We start from the raw sequence: 18,708 nt of genomic DNA on the forward strand, positions 1-18,708 counted from the left end.
CCTGATATGTTAGTGGCAGGTTATGGGGAAGAAACAAGGTCTTGTGGACCCCTGGAAGTCCACAATTTGTTTACTGCTTTTAGAACCCCAAATCAGAGCTGACCCTATGGGAAGTTAACGGTAAAGGTGCCAGGACACATCTCATCTTGGTTTCTATTAGCATCGCAACCCATTTTGACAAAAAAGAATCAAGCAGAATTTTCCAAACTTCTGTAGGCTTGCCAATGTAAACCAAATCTAATGTGATTTCTATAACAAAAAATATTTAATGCTTTGTAATGCTTATATGAAGCATTAAATCTACCAAAATGCAGCAAAGCCATGCATTATCACCTATCACTGTGGAGACACATTACTTGACCTGAAAAGAGAATGCTGTGTATTGATTCAAAGCATTAATCTCCTTTTAAGGAGAAAATTCACGCTCTTGTCCTGTGTTGCTTTATTATTAAACAGTGGTCAGTGCTGGCCATCTGCTTGACGAGCAACAGGAAAAGTGACTAATTCTATTTGACACTAATTTGTTGAGGATTTGAGTTGGCACGTCATTGAGGAAGCCTTCTTTCCTTTCCTTAAAAACTTATCTCTTTATGTAAGTTTGCTAAAAGTACTTTTTCTGTCTCTAAAGAACTATTTTAAGAGATAGTTTTAGTCTGAATTAAAAACTTCAGCTTATCCCATTACACTTAAAATTCTAAGCCTGTCCTTGGAGACTGACTAGCCCATCCTCAACACCTCGCAATGTAGAATCTCTTCGTGAAAAACCACTCTGTAGGAGTAAAGTGGATACCTTTTCAAGATGCATGGATTACCCAAACTAGCAGAATGAGATTTAGTATAAATGAATACTAATTTAGTGAGAAATGTCTGCATATATGACAGAAGGTTATTTGCTATAAGGAGATGATGACAAATTTTCTGTTTGTGTGTTATTAATGCTTATTGTGACTAACTAGTGGTTGTAGATTAATTCAAAGATAGGAAGGTTAAGTGCAAGAGTGCCTATAGTAGCGAATGTCCAGTAAATATCCTGATGGTCAAACACTAAAACTTGGGACCTTGGAAAGCACACTAAGTTTTTCCCAAGTCATAAAGATCCTGCACTAGGAAACACAAGGACTCAAGCATTGACCCTTTTGCCTACCTAAGCTGTGATCAGTGCTGGTATAATTTACCATGCTGGATACTGACTTGGTATGTAAAGTTTTAACACCTAGTTATATTACTTACTATGGAGATTATAGGTAAATATAGAATCCACCAAACTTAAAAGCAATTTATGACATTGTGGTAAACAACCCTTGATTTTGAAATGACTTACGTGTTTTCTCAAGCGTTTAAATCAACTTGTTTGCAGTTTAAAACCGCCAACTCACCTAAGTAGACACGCACATTAAAATAGTAAAAATTATTATGTTTACCATGAAAGTCAGTATTTAAGCAAGTTTCTTATTAATAGTTACTTTAAAAAATATTTTGATGGAATATTTACAAGATGGAGAAATGTGACAATGTTAATTAATTCTTCCCTCGAACAATAACTGTGCATTCTATAAATATGCCTATCCTCTTTCTGACATCTGTGTCAGGACATTTCCTGAGTTACATTTGACATAGGCAATGCTTTGGCAATATTTGCAATTTGAGAGGAAACTGCCAAAATGTTTCAAGTAACCACACAGATGACTTGAGTCATACCTTAGGGAAGAGGATGAAAAACCAGCTTTAGACAATGTTTCGTTCTAGGCACACATTTGTAAGATCAGATTGTAGGATATTATGATAACATTGGTGGTCTGTTTCTTTTTTTATTTCAAATCCTTTTTCACTACAATGTTTTGCCTTAAGCTTGTGTTATCATGAAAGCATCTATTGCCTAGTTCTACTATAAGATTTGCAGTTCTCCAGATGTGATATGACTTAAGATATTGACAAGCAGCAGAAGTAATCACATATCTGATCATCTGGAATATGTCACTACCCGTGTTAGTGTATAAACTTGGAAACCATTTATGGACAGATTATGGAGAATTCTTTATCTTCAATATAATACAATACAATTTGTGATATATTTAATATGTGCAGCTAGTACATTCAGTTTTACATTTATACTCAAGTAATCTTAGTTATAATTTTACTTTAAAGTCTACTTTAAACTCTTTGAAATCCTAAAATCAAAACATTCTGATATAATCTCATAGGTTGTATACTTTCTATGCATTTTACATCTTCCAGTTCTGGATAGGGATATTACATGAACGAAGGTATTGTTTTTACAAATAGTAAGAATAATTCAGCTAGCCAATAATCTTGAACACTGATGATTAATAGCTGTATTAGTTAGGGTTCTGTAGAGAAACCAAACCCATAGAATTATAGTGTGTGTGGGTGTGTGTATTTAAAGGAATTGGCTCCTGTGATTATGGGGACCAACAAGTCTGAAATCTGTAAACATCTGGCCTATTGGAAACTCAGGCAGGAGTTGGGATTGAGTCATGAGGCAGAATTTCTTCTCTGAAATCTCAGTTTTTACTCTTAAAGCCTTCAACTGATTGGATTAGATTGATCACATTATTAAAGGGTCATCTCCCTTTCTTAAAGTTAACTGACTGTAGGTGTTAACCACGTCTATAAAATACCTTCACAGCAGCCCCTAGATTGGCACTTGATTAAATCACTGGGTACTACAACCTAGCCAAACTGCCATAGAAAAAGAACCACCACAGAAGCTAATGGAATTAATTTCTCCTTATTACCATTTTTTCTCTATTACTTTTCCAAAACCTTTGAATGAAAAGACAAAATGGCATCGTCATAAGGGGAGGTTGCTACTTTTGAAAAGCTGCTACACTTAAACGGTTGTTAAAATGAAATTACTTCCCTTAAAGAATGAATTTTTACTCGCTTTTTGTTTAACAAACTGGTTTGGGCAGAAGTGAAAAATAGAGAGGAGTAAATGCTCTGAAAATGGAATGACTAATGTAAGAGACAACATTGCAGAAAGAAAGAAGAGTATGTTTTTGAAAGAAAGAAGAGTATGTTTTTAACAAGTTCAAAAAACAGAAGTTTTAAAAGAGCAATTATTCAAATGAAGGACCTGAACTGGTTAGTGATGTGAATTATAGGACATATACCCTGTTTTTTTCCTAATGTATAGTTTTTTCTTATTGGGGCAGTAGAGATTTGGGAACATTTAGTTAAACCAAGCAAAATCTTGAGAAATATATGAGTTTGTTTCACTTTCTAAATAAGGATTTCTAATTCCTACACTGCACAGATGGAATTCCTTACACCTGCTCTGCATTATTATGATGGTTTAATTCAACTGGCACTCTGCATATGTGCATGTTGCAGGATTCACCAGTGCAATGTCTCTGAGACAGATATTGTGAGCTTTCGTCAGCATCTCCCAGACAGTAGATTGATTTACTGTTAGAGCACAGGTAAGAGAATATTTCTGATACTATCACAACCAACAACAAAAAACAGACAGCAAACTACCAATTCTCCTTTCACCCGCATTGCAACCCCATTCTGCCCAACTTTCTTTCCTCTTCCTCTTCTTCCTTTCATAACTCCTATGCTGCAACCACATAGTTGGCTATTAACAGGCATGACAGATAACATCTATAGACCCTTTTTAGAAAAAGAACTGTAGGCCTAGGTTAGACGACTCCTGAAAAACCTTCTAGAACCAAGAGTTTATCATGTAAGGAATCTGCTGAATTCTCAGCAGTCTATATAACTTCAAAAGTCCCTTATTGCTCTAATGTTCCTAAGCAATGTCAGCATGATTGTGCCCATCAGACATTTTTAATATTTCCTTCCTGAATGGTAGCCTTCAAAATAAGTTATATTTATATCAATGGAGAGGGAGGATTGATGAAATTGCATATATAATAATATTCACATTGAGTTTGATATTCTTCCATGTTGGTCTCTTCAGATCACAAATTAAAAGAGGTCAAAAAATAATTAAATAGTTGAAAGGTCAAAAAAAATGACCAATAAACAAAAAAATAATAAACATTCTCATTAGTAATGAAAAAGAATCAAATTAAAGAGCAATAATCAGATACTATATTCTTTCCATCTCTCTATACATATTGTTCAATACTTCAAGGGTATGTTGAGACCTTCACACTCATAAATAGCTAGTCAGAGTGTAAATTTTAAAATCCTTTACAGACTGTAATTTAGTAATCTCAATTACCAAATTACAATCCTTAAAATATTCCTCTTTTGAAGAACTCATTTTCATAACAATTCATTTTTAGTAGTCTAGTCTAAAGGAGCAATCATAGATGTTAACAAATGTATACAAAGATTTTCATTGCAGTATTATGTGTAATTTGTCAAATATTGAAATTGTCCTAAATGTTCAATAATAAGTTAACATTAACAAATACAATAATATAAAGGGAACCCTCTTACACTGTTGGTGGGAATATAAATTGGTACAGCTACTATAGAGAACAGTATGGAGGTTCCTTAAAAAAGCTAAAAATAGAGCTACCATATGACCCAGCAATTGCACTCCGGAGCATATACTTGAAGAAAACCATAATTCGAAAAGATACATGCACCCCAATGTTCATTGCAGCCTATTTACAATAGCCAGGACATGGAAGCAACCTAAATGCCCATCGACAGATGAATGGATAAAGAAGATGTGGTACATATATACAATGGAATATTACTCAGTCATAAAAAAGAACAAAACAATGCCATTTGCAGCAACATGGATGGACTTAGAGATTGTCATATTGAGTGAAGTTAGTCAGACACAGAAAGACAAATATCATATGATATCGTTTATATGTGGAATTTAAAAAACGGTACAAGTGAACTTATTTACAAAAGAGAATTAGAGCCACAGATGTAGAAAACAAACTTATGGTTACTAGGGGATGGGGGCGGGGGGGAGAGGAGGGATAAATTGGGAGACTGGGATTGCCATATACACACTACTGTATATAAAATAGCTAACTAAGAAGAACCTGCTGTATAGAGCAGGGGACTCTACTCAATACTCTATAATGGCCTATATGGTGAAAGAATCTAAAAGGAAGAGTGTATATATGTATATGTATAACTGATTCACTTTGCTGTACACCTGAAACTAACACAACGTTGTAAATCGACTGTACTCCAACAAAAATATTTTACAAACTACTATAAAAAATACAATGATATATGATGAAACATTATGTAGACATCAAAAATATCTTTTCAAACTTTTTAAAAATATGGAGAAATGATCATACTATTATATAAAAAAGATGATATAAATATATATTGACAGAAATTATTAACCAAATTATATTTGACAAACTAAACAAATATTTCCTAATGTTTTTCATGTCTCTTCTGTCTTAGTCTTTCCTTTGTTATATGGGCAAATGTCATTTGGAAAAGAAAAGGCTATGAGACAGGGGACTGGAATGAAAGAAGTTAAAAATAGCCTTTCTGATCGCCAGAGAAGGGGCCCATGGTTAAAACAGTTGCTATTATTCCCAACATGCCAGACCTTGTGCTTTAACCAAGCACCTGACTTTCTAATCCTGCACAGAGAAGAAAGAAACCAATGCAAAAGCATTATGTTAAGTGGTTTTGCATCAATTATATATACACATATAAGATATGTAATATACAGTATAAGATATATAGTATATATAATAAATACACATATGTATATTGCAGCTATACATGTATATCTAAGGTTGTAAAAAATAACTAAGGGGTTTTAGTTTCTTTGATCGTTATTTTCCTTTATCCTTAACATTTTTGTTTGCTAATAATAATATTTAATTTTACTCTTAATAAACTATGTACATGTGTGTGTGTATATATATATATATATATATATATATATATATATATATATATATATATACATGTATATAAAATCTATACTACCCTTCTCTCCAGGGATAGAAAGTATACCTGTCTAAGAGATAGCAGGCTTGTGCTGTAGAGGTGGTCTTTGTTAAGGATGTGTGAAACCCTGAAATTACTGGGCAAATAAAATAGGTTATAATTAAAAATTTATGTAGATTTAAAATTAGATCTCAAATACTAAATTTAATAAAAATTTACATAACTATCACAATCTAGTTAATAAAAGGAAGAAACATACCTGTTCATTTTGATCAATATTTTACAAAACAATATTAAAAATCCTTCAATCCCTAAGGTAACACAGGCAATTCTTGATAATGGTTAGGTTGTTTTTATTTTGTTCCCATTAAGCTTTAGAAGGTGAATGTCATTGCCCTCTTCAATGCTTTGCCTGTGTTCTTAGCCTCTCAGTCACAAGCTGTCCCACCAGGATGCCCAAATTAAGTATTCCCACCATCCAATCCTAAAGTCCAAGTCAATGTATATCTGTTGTATGTCCACTTGGGGTTCTGTTCTATATAAATCTGACAAGTTATGGTTATGATGGGCCATAATTATGTTTCCTCAACCATGCCCGAGATGCATCACATAGAGCCCTATATCCCAGTTTACCCAGTTCACACCTGTTACCCAGGATAATTTTGAATAGAATCTGTTTGCTTCTAAAGGCTGTCCATATTTGGATGATAAATTATATGGTCACCTTAATCATAAAAGAAAAGGACTATTTGAATAAAGAGATAACCAGTGCTTATTATCAAAGACCTGTCAGTAGAGATAATTATCAGGGAGTAAGAAAGGTGTGGTCAGTAACATAATGTAAGCAGCTATATTAATTAGCCTTCATGTATGACTTATGTCATACATGACTTATGACTTATGACTTAGTGTCAGAAATTGAATTGCTCGGTGCATCATGATGGTTTACTCATCCTATTTTTGTCACTGATAAAAGTAACTTTTTGAACTTTGATTTCCTCATCTGTAACCAAGACTAATATCTCCCATACTAATTACCCAGAATGGATTGTGTAATTTAGTAAATTATTTACCTTAAGTTCATTGGAAGAGAAAATATGCAACATTATTTTACAAAGATTTGCCTCTTTTGGTCACATCTGCTCTGGTTACTTCTATTTTTAATTAATGCATCTCATTCTTTGTACTTTCATGAAGCATTATGCTTTATTCTGTATCTTCCTAAGAAGGCTGATTTCCTTCTAACCAAAGGGGTTAAGTTTGATTTTTTTAAAAACTTCCCATGAAATTATTCATTTCATTTTCAAATATAATCTTTTAGATTTTAATACTAAATATTAATTGAAGAAGGTGTAGATGTTCTTTCTATAAGCTATACATTCAGTAAATGGGATAATACAGCATCACAAATGAACAGTTAAAACCAACAGATGTCCTTATGCCAGCATCTAGCTCCTCCAAATGCAACGGATGAGGGGTCAGGGAGTAGGTGGAAACAGACATGATTCTTGCAAATCTCAAAGGTGTAATTTAGAAAATGTGGAAAAAACATTATTCTAAAGAAAAATACACATGAAGACATTTTAAAAGGATTATATAATAGTAATATTCTTTTCAGTTTTCTTTAAAGAATTATTCAACATGCTCCATCTCCTCTCCACATCTCAGATTATTTCTTTGCTTATTTACTTGGATAAAGTTACATTTGGGATTTTTAAAAGAACCAATATTTGAAAACAGTAGTGTAATTAGGATATTCCTCGAGTGGCCATGCAGACAGGAGGGAAAGCTGTCCCGATTGCTCCCTGCGTTCCCTCCAACATCCTCTGCTGCTTTTCTCGTTTGGTCATAGAGTTCTGCCAGCCTAATTGCCTTTCCTCCAGTTCAATTACTGCTTATTCTTCAAAGCTGGATTCCAGCCTCAAATTTTCCATAAATAATTTTCATAATGACTTCAACTTGAACAATATTCACAGTCTCCTTTAAGTAAGTCTTAGAATTTAGGCTAAAATACTTTTTGAAGAAGTTCATTTATATTTTTCTTCTTACTTTTTCCATATTTTCTTTCTCCGTCTTCTCTTCCCATCTCTTCAAGTGCTTCCATGACTTTTATGGCAAGGCTTTCTAGGTTATGTTTCCAAAAATCTAAGTACTTGTGGGGGAAGGGAGATGGGAGCCTTCAAACTCTTTGGGCTAAGAGAATACAGTGGTGTCGGTATTGAAGAGGAGACTAGCAGACAACTCCTTGGCAGGAGCCAAGGACCTCAGGAAGGATGGACACAAGTGCTTGAAGAGGTTTAATTCACACCCAGCGCTTCTGCACCAAAGATTTCTGTTTCTCAATAATGGCAGAAGTGTAACGATGAAGGCCTGAAGTGACCATGTAGATTGGAACAAAAAGTATCTAAACAGTAACCAGTGTGATCACATCTTCAGGGACTAAGGACCCCTGAAAAAAGAGCGGGGATGTAGATTTTCAAGAATGTCTTATATTACATTTCCCACAAGCCTTATGAGATGGGGGTCTTTGAGTGTAAAAAGACACTACTTATAGAAATTAACAAATATAGTCTTTCTTGTACAGCTGAATTTCTGAATGGAAATGTATAGATGCTTTGAAATTGTTTTATAGAGCCTCGTGGGAAGAAGTTATGTCCTATCATGATTCTTCATATTAAAGTAGAGCTGGTGGGAAGCAGTTTCTTACAAATTTCTTGATGCTTTAAGTCTCATCCTCGTACATCAGCTTTAGCGTTCAGACACCTCGGTGGTAATTCCAGGTCTGCCATTTCCTCATTGTGAGAACTCGAAGAAGCTGTCTAACCTCTCTGGACCTGTTGGATTTGATCTCTTGTTCTCTACAACATAGATAAGGCAGAAATCTCAGATCCCTTCCCCAGAATTGTGTTTTCCAACTTCACTTTTGGTACGTGGTTGGGTGGAGAAGGAAGTCTTTTAGAAGAAATATTCATTGAAGTTATGCTCTGGCATGTGATTGTTGTTTTTGAGAGAACTTGCTTTGCCTTGTAGATGCTCCATTCCCAATGTCATAGGTACTGTTTTTCTATGTAGCAGGCAAGTGTCTCCTGGAGCATGACACCTTCAAATGCACAAGGTGGAGATGGGTCCTTGTGGTGAGAGTGGAGAGGAAGGGAAACATGGAACAGGGACCGCCCAAAGATTTGTAGGCTCCCATCCAGAGCAGTCTCTGTAAGGTTTGCTTTTTATGAATATCCCTACCTACACCAATTACCACTCAATTTCTTTGCTTTCCTCTACTCCAAATTTCTTTTGAAAAGTCTGAATTTCAGCTTCCAATTTCCAGTCTCTCTTTTACTCTGTTACTAAGTGATCCAGCTTTATATTGGATAACTGTTGATTTTTCCTGCCCAATGTCTTTATTTTCTTCTTTAATTAAGCTTCAATTTTTTTTTTGGATAGCTACACCTTTTGTTAATTGTGTGACTATATATAGTTTAGTGTGGTCACTAAACCCAAGGTCCCGACTATTACTAAGCAAGCATTCACTTTACCATACCAGCAACACAGGTCTGGTATAGATTCACCAATGTATTTATCCTTGTTTGTTTCTATTATCTAAAGATTTCTTTTTCCTTCTTTCTCTTTCTTTCTTTTTTTTCTTTCTTTCTTCCTTCCTTCCTTTCTTCCTTCCTTTCTTTCTTTCTTTCTTTTCCTTTCTTTATTTCATCTTTCTTCTCTCTCTCTTAGTTATATATGTTTAGAAAACTCTTTATTTTATGCAGCATTTCCATTTGTTGCAGAAAGTTTTCTGGGTTATATGAGTGCCATTCTTTCAGAACTGAAAGTATTAAAATTAGTGTATTTATGGTGATTTTGATATACAGACCTTTATATATGTATGTAAAGCTAAATCTGAAAGTCTTTTCTTTAAAAAAATCCTTTTATTTTTTCTTTAAAATTTCCATCATGAGATTAAAAAATCACCTATAAATTCTACTTATAAGACAACATTTTTAAAAATAATAGACACTTTAATCCACGTGTACTTATTTGATATATGCTCCAAAGTGAAGCTCTTTTTCCAACGTATTTTTCAAAAGGGAGCCAAATGTCACAGGAACATTTATTAAATAACTCTTTCTTTTCCTACTGATTTGTAAAGGCACCTACATCAAAAACAAAATTCTCACATTGATACTTGTATAAATTATTTTGAAATTATTAGTAGAATTTGACAAATCATTGTAAATATAAAAGATTAAAAACTGTCTTGTCAGAAAAGAATTTCGTTTTAATGTTTTTAAGTTAACAATCTTACCTTCTCTGTTTTATGTTTCAAAGTGTTACAAGTGACCTTTTACAGGTGATGGGTATTGATTTGAATATGCTGATGAAATCGCTTGGTTTGCAAGATGTTTGATAAAAAAAATGAAACCTTAAACTACCAACTGTGTTTGAACAGATGATGTTTTTCTGCTTAATGCACCAATATTCATTAAACAGAAGTATGTGTCCAAAGTTCAGGTATGAATAAAAATGAAATGGATTTTCTTGGTGCTTACATGTTAATCTCCATTAGGTCATCGTTTCTCAATATCTTTATGATTTGTACTTTGTTCTTCAATATAAAAAGAGCAATTAAAATATTACAAAGCTTCCCTGAACTCTGAAGAACTTTTGTTCTCATTACTAATCATTTTTAAACTGGAATTCTGTAGTTAGCTTTACAAACTTACGTAATTGGCTAATTCTAGGAACTTGTTCTATTCCTATTTTCATCCTTCTTATTTCCCTAAGTTATCTCTCCAGATTATGGATATCAAATACAAGTAAAGGATGTACTAAGAAGAATAATTTAAAAAGACAAAATTCTTTGTAATATTTTACATGGTGCTTACTATATCAGAATTACTTGAATTAGATGATGTGGTATATTTATATTTTATATCTATCACATGTGAAGCATGACCAGAGTTTCCTGCTATATATGTCTCATGTATCTGTTCCTACCTACCATTACACAAGATTCTCAGTGGATCTTTTAAACACATGACATATCATTAACCCTCTCTGGTCCCTTCATCTCCCTTCCCACAACTCCCTCTTGCTTTTCCCCTTCACTTTTCCCCTCACCCTCTCCAACCTATTTGACCCCTTGGAAAATATGTAGAGTTAAAGTAAGGCAAGTAAGAAACATGTTTATTTCACTGTGTATCAACTAGTCAATACCTTTGTTTATTAAAGGGAAACGTATTTTGCAAAATAATTGTCATGTGTTTTTTATATTCTGTAAATATTATCAATATTTTAATCACTCATCATTCATGATGTCTGATTCATTGACTCAATTTTTCATTAGAAATAGAATTATTATATTCACTTTAATATATAATGTATTTTTAAATGATCTTATTTCATACAGTGAAGTAATTAGGTGATTCTGGCCATATTCAGTTTCATAGATGACTCCATTAAAACTCACTTTTTAATTTTCATTCTTCCATGATCCTAAGAATATCAATGTCTTTGGTTTTATGACATTTATTGGTTTTATTTATTTTATCTGTTCAACTTTATTGTCATAAACATTTCCAAGTCAGTTATTGTTTTACTAAGATTCATTATTTATCATTATTTAAAATTCAAAATTTAGCTAATCTAGCTTTAAAAAATTCTGTCAAAACACCTTGTTTACACTCTACATGTTCTCTGAGAACCGTGGGAAGAACAGCTTTATCCTCAGAGATAGTTCCTTTCTTTAATGTACAACAGAGTGGTTTTCATTTGCAGAATCAATCTGGTTCAAGGCAGGTGTCTCAGTGAAAGAAATTCTAATTTTATTTACCCTTTATTGAACCTTTCATTTTTTCTTAATTAAACTTCTAGGCTCCTGTCAGGAGTAATGTAATTACCTTCATTTTTATTCAGAGACCTAAGATCTAGGCAGCTAATTATTCATAAAAAATATATATGTATACACATACATACACAGGACACAAACGTATATGGTTAATTGCTAAATTGTTTTAATCTGTTCTCTCCATTTTCCCCTGCAGAAACAAATGTACTTTACTTGCTTAATAAGACACCCAAGAAAGAATTGAAATTACCTCCACATACTTGTTCACTTACTACACTGAAAGAGTTCTTGTACTGGATGAAAATATATGTGGAGAGATTAAGATTTTTAAAGTAAGTACAAGTCAGAATATTTAGATATTTCTGTGATAGTAACACTACAAGAAACATAAAGGAAGTATTTTCAACTAAAGAAACATAAATAACAAATTTACATTTAAAATTTATATATCTAACAATGTCGGGAAAATATAGAACAGAGATCAGCATAAAATCACTTGGATATTGTTAAAATTACACTCAATTAAGTAACATATGCTGGGGTAACATGATATATTTCAAAACACTTAGCACAAATGGGTCACAGAGTAGATGTTCAATAAACAATAATTGAATCTGTATTCAAATTAGAAAACATTGTTTACAATAAAAGAATGTTCTTTCCTAATAATTGGGCACTAACCAGAAATGTGTGCCTGTGAGCCAAGAGCAGCCCTCAGAACTATTCTTAAATAATGACCCCCAGGCACTGGGGGTTTTCAATAAATTTAGATACACTGCTACTTAGTTCTCCCACATTCATCAAGCCATTCATTTTTCCCCCATTTTAATCAGTGACTGAAAATAGATATAGTCACATCTCATTCAGAATAATATAGATTTATGAAAGTTTAGGTTATTAGATCTGTTTCTCAAATGATCACACAAATTTAAAAACACTTTATCTGCTCATGACATTGCTGCCTGATAAGTAGGAAATATAAAAGCAGCATAAACATTGTAGTAAAAAAAAAACGAAAAACAAAGCATAGGATAAGCAGAAGAGGAGTAAATGGTATAGATAACATTTCAGGAGAGGTAGTCTTAAAGCAGAACATAGTATTAATTTGTCTTCTGAAAGCCTTCTAATTCTTCATTATGATCTATAATGCCTTGCTTACCGTCACTTTAAGAACATGTTTTTCTTCCAGTTTTATTGAGGTATAATTGACATATAGTACTGTATAAGGTTAAGGTGTACAGTATAATGATTTGACTATATGCATCATGAAATGATTACCACATTAACTTGAGTGAAATATTTTTTAGCAAATGTTGGGAATCACACATAAATAACTGAATTTTTTAGTTGACATATTCCAGCCCGCCTCAAAAAGAACACAAAATACTGAGGCAATCCCAAATAATCAAACTTAGCCTTTGATCTCTATCAGAGGAAATGAAACACCTTTCTTTCTCCTACTTTGCACCCCTGTTTACCTTGTCCCCCTTCTACAACCCCTACATTAGATTATCTTGTGTCCTGAACTAAGCCACAGCCAGATGATTATAATTAAATAATCTCACTGCAGTTACTAAGGAAAGCATTTGCTTCTTTCATCTTCAGAGATACCTAAATGAAAAAAGGAGTCAGACTCACTCGGCACAGTATCAATTAATTTGCTGTGTTCTGTATACATTTCTTGTTACACCACATGATATCCTTGTGTCACCCAATAAGACTACTAAGGAGCTAATCTTTTTTTTACACCATGAGTATAAGGAATAACAATATAATTTCTAATTTAGGTTCAAATAGCAAACACCTCTTGTGAAAGATTTACTCACTCCAGAATGTACCTCTATGCATCATGTATTAACGCTGTCTAATGAAACTTGGAGCAAAGATGTTTTCCAACTAAGTTAATTCAAGTGCAGCAGTCCATTGTTTAGACAAGACTTACTCTATTAAGTGAGTGAAGCAAATAATAAATCTACCCATGAACTGTAGTACAACAGGGATATGGCCCTTGTGGAAGAGCATCATTCCTAAGTCAATGTCTCACCTTGACATTTATTTTCCATAAGTACCAAGTTTACCCTTTAGACAGCATTAAGAAAGCATTCATCTTCAGCAAGGCTGCAAGTCATTGACATTATCTCTTCCTTGGGCAATAAAGAACCTTGATTTCTGGAAACGAAAGAATTTAAGCAAGAATAAACTGCATAATGTGCACATTCGTTGCTGCTTTCACAATCAACAAAGAGCTAAATATGACATGCATGACTGCTGCATGTTTTGAATAATGTCAGCTTCCAATGTAACAGAGTTTCTTTTCAAGACATATGTCTGTATAATCTTTTCTTTAAAAAGTGCTTTGAGTAAAATCTATCGTCTTCTCAAATGTTGAGTTGTGGGAATACTACATTTTATTGTCACTTACACTAACTGAATAAATTAATTTAGATTCATTTTCATATCCTGATGGGAATCCCCCATCTTAATTCCTTCTCCTCTCTCTCTCTCTCTGTTTACATATAGAGAGAACATATGTATATACATATATAAATTCTAATTAGTTCAAAGTGATTTGAATTACAAATTGGTAAAGAAAGAATATTAACATTAATTGAACATATTGAATAGGGTTAAATTATTTAGTAGTGCCAGTCCATTACCCCACAAGAAATAATATCTATATTATTCATGTAATACACCTGGGAACTAATATAGGTTTATACAGAGACCCATATGCTGAGAAGGTGAGAATACTACATCTTGTAGAGAATTAGCTCTTTTTCCATGTTTTCTCCCTGAAGTCATGTGACAAGCAAAAAGTCTAAATATAAAGATACGTAGAAAGAGTCAGGGAACTATAGTTAATAAATCTCAAAATCAATACACCTTTTCCTTATACAATAAAAGGCAATATTATGTAGCTTGTTTAGGCTTTAAATGGATGGCTTGGATTCCTATACCATCTCCGTTACTTACCGTATGACTTTTGGTAAGTCTTTAACCTCTCTATTCCTCAGTTTCCCAGTCTGTAAAACAGTGCCTAGGTTGCTGGATTAATGTGAGGATCAAAGAAAATAATTACCATAAAGCACATAGGCTTAATAAGCATAAATGTTTATTTTAAAATTCACATATTAATAATTCTTAACATTTATAGAGAACTTACTAGTATTATCTCCATTTTATAGAAAAAGTAAACTGAGACACTGTAAGGTGAAGTTACTTTCCTGTCACTTCATAGCTATTAAGGTGTCAAACTTGAGCTCAAGCCCAAAGATTTTGGCTCCAAAATCTATCTACATGCTGAACTATTACTTTATTTCTCAACTCATGCAAAAATGTAGAAAAATTAAGAAAAAAGATGTGAAAAAGAAAAAAAGATTTCACTTCTATTATCTGGAGACAAATAGATTTGAGTATTATTTCCTAATAACGTAACAGCAGTTTTTCTGGGTTTATATATTTTTGTCAAAATGTGATTATTCTGTCAAAACTCAGTTTATTTTTTAAAAAATAATTGTTTACTTAATTGAACAGAAGCTACAGTGAATGAACCAAACTAACAAATGTGCCTCACCAAGACGTCTGCTATATTTTCTATTATTACCTTAACTTGAAGTGGATTTTTCTTCTTATTTATCTGATAGTTTTCAAATTATGCTATAATTTTCATTAGTATCTAAGAAATTATAAATGAACTCTATTGCAGCATTATTTACAACAGGCAAGATATGGAAGCAACTTAAGTGTCCATCAATAGATGAATGAATAAGATACGGTGTATGTATACAGTGGAATATTACTCGGCCATAAAAAAGAATGAAATTGTGCCATTTGTGACAACATGGATGGATCAAGAGTGTATTATTCTAAGTGAAATAAGTCAGGCAGAGAGAGACAAATACTGTATGATTTCATTGAGATGTGAAATCTAAAAAACAAAACAAATGAACAAACATAACTAAACAGAAACAGAGTCATAATACAGAGGAAAAACAGGTGGTTGCCAGAGGGGAGGTGAGTGGAGGGAGAGAAATAGGTGAGGGAGATTAAGAAGTACAAAGTTTCAGTTACAAAATAAATGTCACAGTTGTGAAATATATAATATAGGGAATATAGTCAATAATTATGTAGTATCTTTGTATGGTGACAGATGACAACTAGACTTATCAATGTGATCATTTTGAAATGTATAGAAATATCAAATCACTATGTTCTATACCAGAAATTAACATAGTGTTGTAGGTCAGTTATACTTCAAAAACAAATAAAACTCATAGAAAAAGAGATCAAATTTGTGGCTACTACAGGTGGGGGTTAGGGGAAAGAGAAATTGGTTGAAGGTAGTCAAAAGGTACAAACTTCCAGTTATAAGAAAAGTAATACTAGGGATGAAATGTACAACATGATAAAGATAATTCACTCTGCTGTATGTTATATATGAAGTTGTTAAGAGTATAAGTCCGAAGAGTTCTCATCATAAGGAAAAACATTTTTTTTTAATATTGCATCTATATGGGATGATGGATGTTAAGTAAACTTGTTGTGGTAATCACTTCATTATGTATATAAGTCAAATCATTATGTTGTACACCTTAAACTTATACAGTGCTGTATATCAATTATATCTCAGTAGAAAAAAGTTTTAAATAAATCAACTCTAGAAACATAATGCATACATCAGCTTAAAATGTTAAGAGGAATTTTTTAAGGCTCCAAAATAAAAAACAACAAAAATGAAAACAAAACTTCTAGACAAAAGAGAATTTTAAAACTTAAAATCACTAAGAAATGCACAAAGGAAAAGATCAACATATTTAGTTCATGGACAAAACATTATATATGTCAATATCCAATATAAATTTAAAAGACAAACAAGAAATTTTAAAAAATTTAATCATGAAATGATGTAAACAATGATAATTAAATTAATGTTTTAATATACTTAAAAAACACGTACAAATTGATAATAAAAATAAATATTAAGTAAAAAGGTAAAACAACATCTTTTATTAATGAAACAAATACATATAGCTAATATAAATATGAAAATATAACATATTAACAATAAAAATGCAAATTAAATTAATAAAATGCTATTGTCTTAAGTGACTAATAGAGTTAAGTGTTTAAAATTTAGTTTATTAATACCATTGAGAAAGCAACAAAAATGTTTAAGTTTTACTCTACTGAGGCTATTATGAAATTGCAGAACAGCATCAGTCACATTTTAAGGGTGTCTTCCCAGGTAGCAATCCATCCTTCATTGTCTACAAATGCCTGAACGCTTCCAATGCAACCCAATCCATTCACAAATGTGGACACAGGGAACCACGTTGTGCTTCTGGAACACAACAAAAGCCATGGCCAATCAGAATGTTTCTCTCATAAATGTAGACTGAGAAATGGCAAAATAGTCTCTTTGGTTAAGAGCTTAAGGTGTGATCTGGAGATCTGTGAAGTGGCCATAGATGGACTCAACGTAGGTTGTGTTGTAGAGAGTTAAAAAGTGAGAGACACAGAGTAAAGGAGATAGGAGAGTCAGAGAGATGTGGCAGATGGCTCTCATTTCCTATTCAGTCCCTCCCTATGGCCTGACCTCTGTGAGTTCCAAGAATCCTCTGTATCACCTAATAATAAACAATTATTTTTTGCTCAACTTGTTCCTGGTATTTGAAACCAAATCATAATAGAACAAATTGTTTGAAAAAGAAACTTGGAAGACAAGCCACAAACTGGGAAAAAATATTTGCAAAAGACATATCTGATAATGGATTGTTATCCAAAATATACAAAGAACCCTTAAAATTCAACAATAAGAACAAACAGCAACCCAATTTAAAAATGGACAAACGATCTGAACACTTTACTGAAGAAGATATACAGATGGCAAATAAATATGAGAAGATGCTCAACATCATATGCCATCAGGGAATAGTAAATTAAGAAAACAATAAAATACTACTGCATACCTACTAGAATGATCACAATCCAAAATACTGACAACACTAAATGCTGAGGAGGATGTAGAGCAACATGAACTCTCATTCACTGCTGGTGAGAATACAAAATGGTACAGCCACTTTGGAAGACAGTTTGTCAGTTTCTTACAAAACTAAACATATTCTTACTATACAATCCAGCAATCTTGCTCTTTGGTATTTATCCTAAGAAGCTGAAAATTTATGTCCACACAAAATCTTGCACACAGGTGTATACCCCAGCCTTATTCAAAATTGCCAAAACTTAGAAGTAACAAAATGTCCTTCAGTAGGTGAATGGATGAACTGTGGTACATCCAAACAATGCAATATTATTCAGAGCTAAAAAGAAAGGAGCTACCAAACCCTAAAAAGATCTGGGGGAAACTTACATGCATATTACCAAGTGAAAGAAGCCAATGTGAAAAAGCTATATACTGTATGATTCCAACCACATGGCATTCTGGAAAAGGCAAAACTATGGAGACAGTCAAAAGATCAATGGTGCCAGGGGTTAGGAGGAAGGGGAGAATGAATAGGCAGAGTAAGGAGGATTTTTAGAGCAGTGAAACTATCCTGTTTGATGCTACAATAGTTGATACAGGTCATTAAATATTTGTTCAAACTAGTTGAATACACAGGAGTGAACTCTAATGTAAACCGTGGACTTTGGATGATAATGATGTACCATTGCAGTTTCATTAATTGTAACAAATGTATCGCTCTGGTGCAGATGTGAGGTGGACCGTGCATGTGTGGGAGCAGAGTACATATAGGAACTCTTAGTACTTTCTGCTCCGTTTTGCTGTGAACCTAAAACTGCTCTTAAAAAAAAAAAAAAAAAAGTCCTTCGAAAAGCAATTAAAGAATGTTTTCAAGAACTTTAAAAATATCATAAGACAAACTCATAATCCCACTTCTAAGAACCCATCATAAGGAGGGATATTCAAAAAATCATATAGATAAATTGTAAAAATGCATCGTGTAAAAAAACCATTTTGGACAAAG

This window comes from Orcinus orca, chromosome 5, assembly GCF_937001465.1.
Source record: "Orcinus orca chromosome 5, mOrcOrc1.1, whole genome shotgun sequence".
NCBI lineage: Eukaryota > Metazoa > Chordata > Mammalia > Artiodactyla > Delphinidae > Orcinus > Orcinus orca.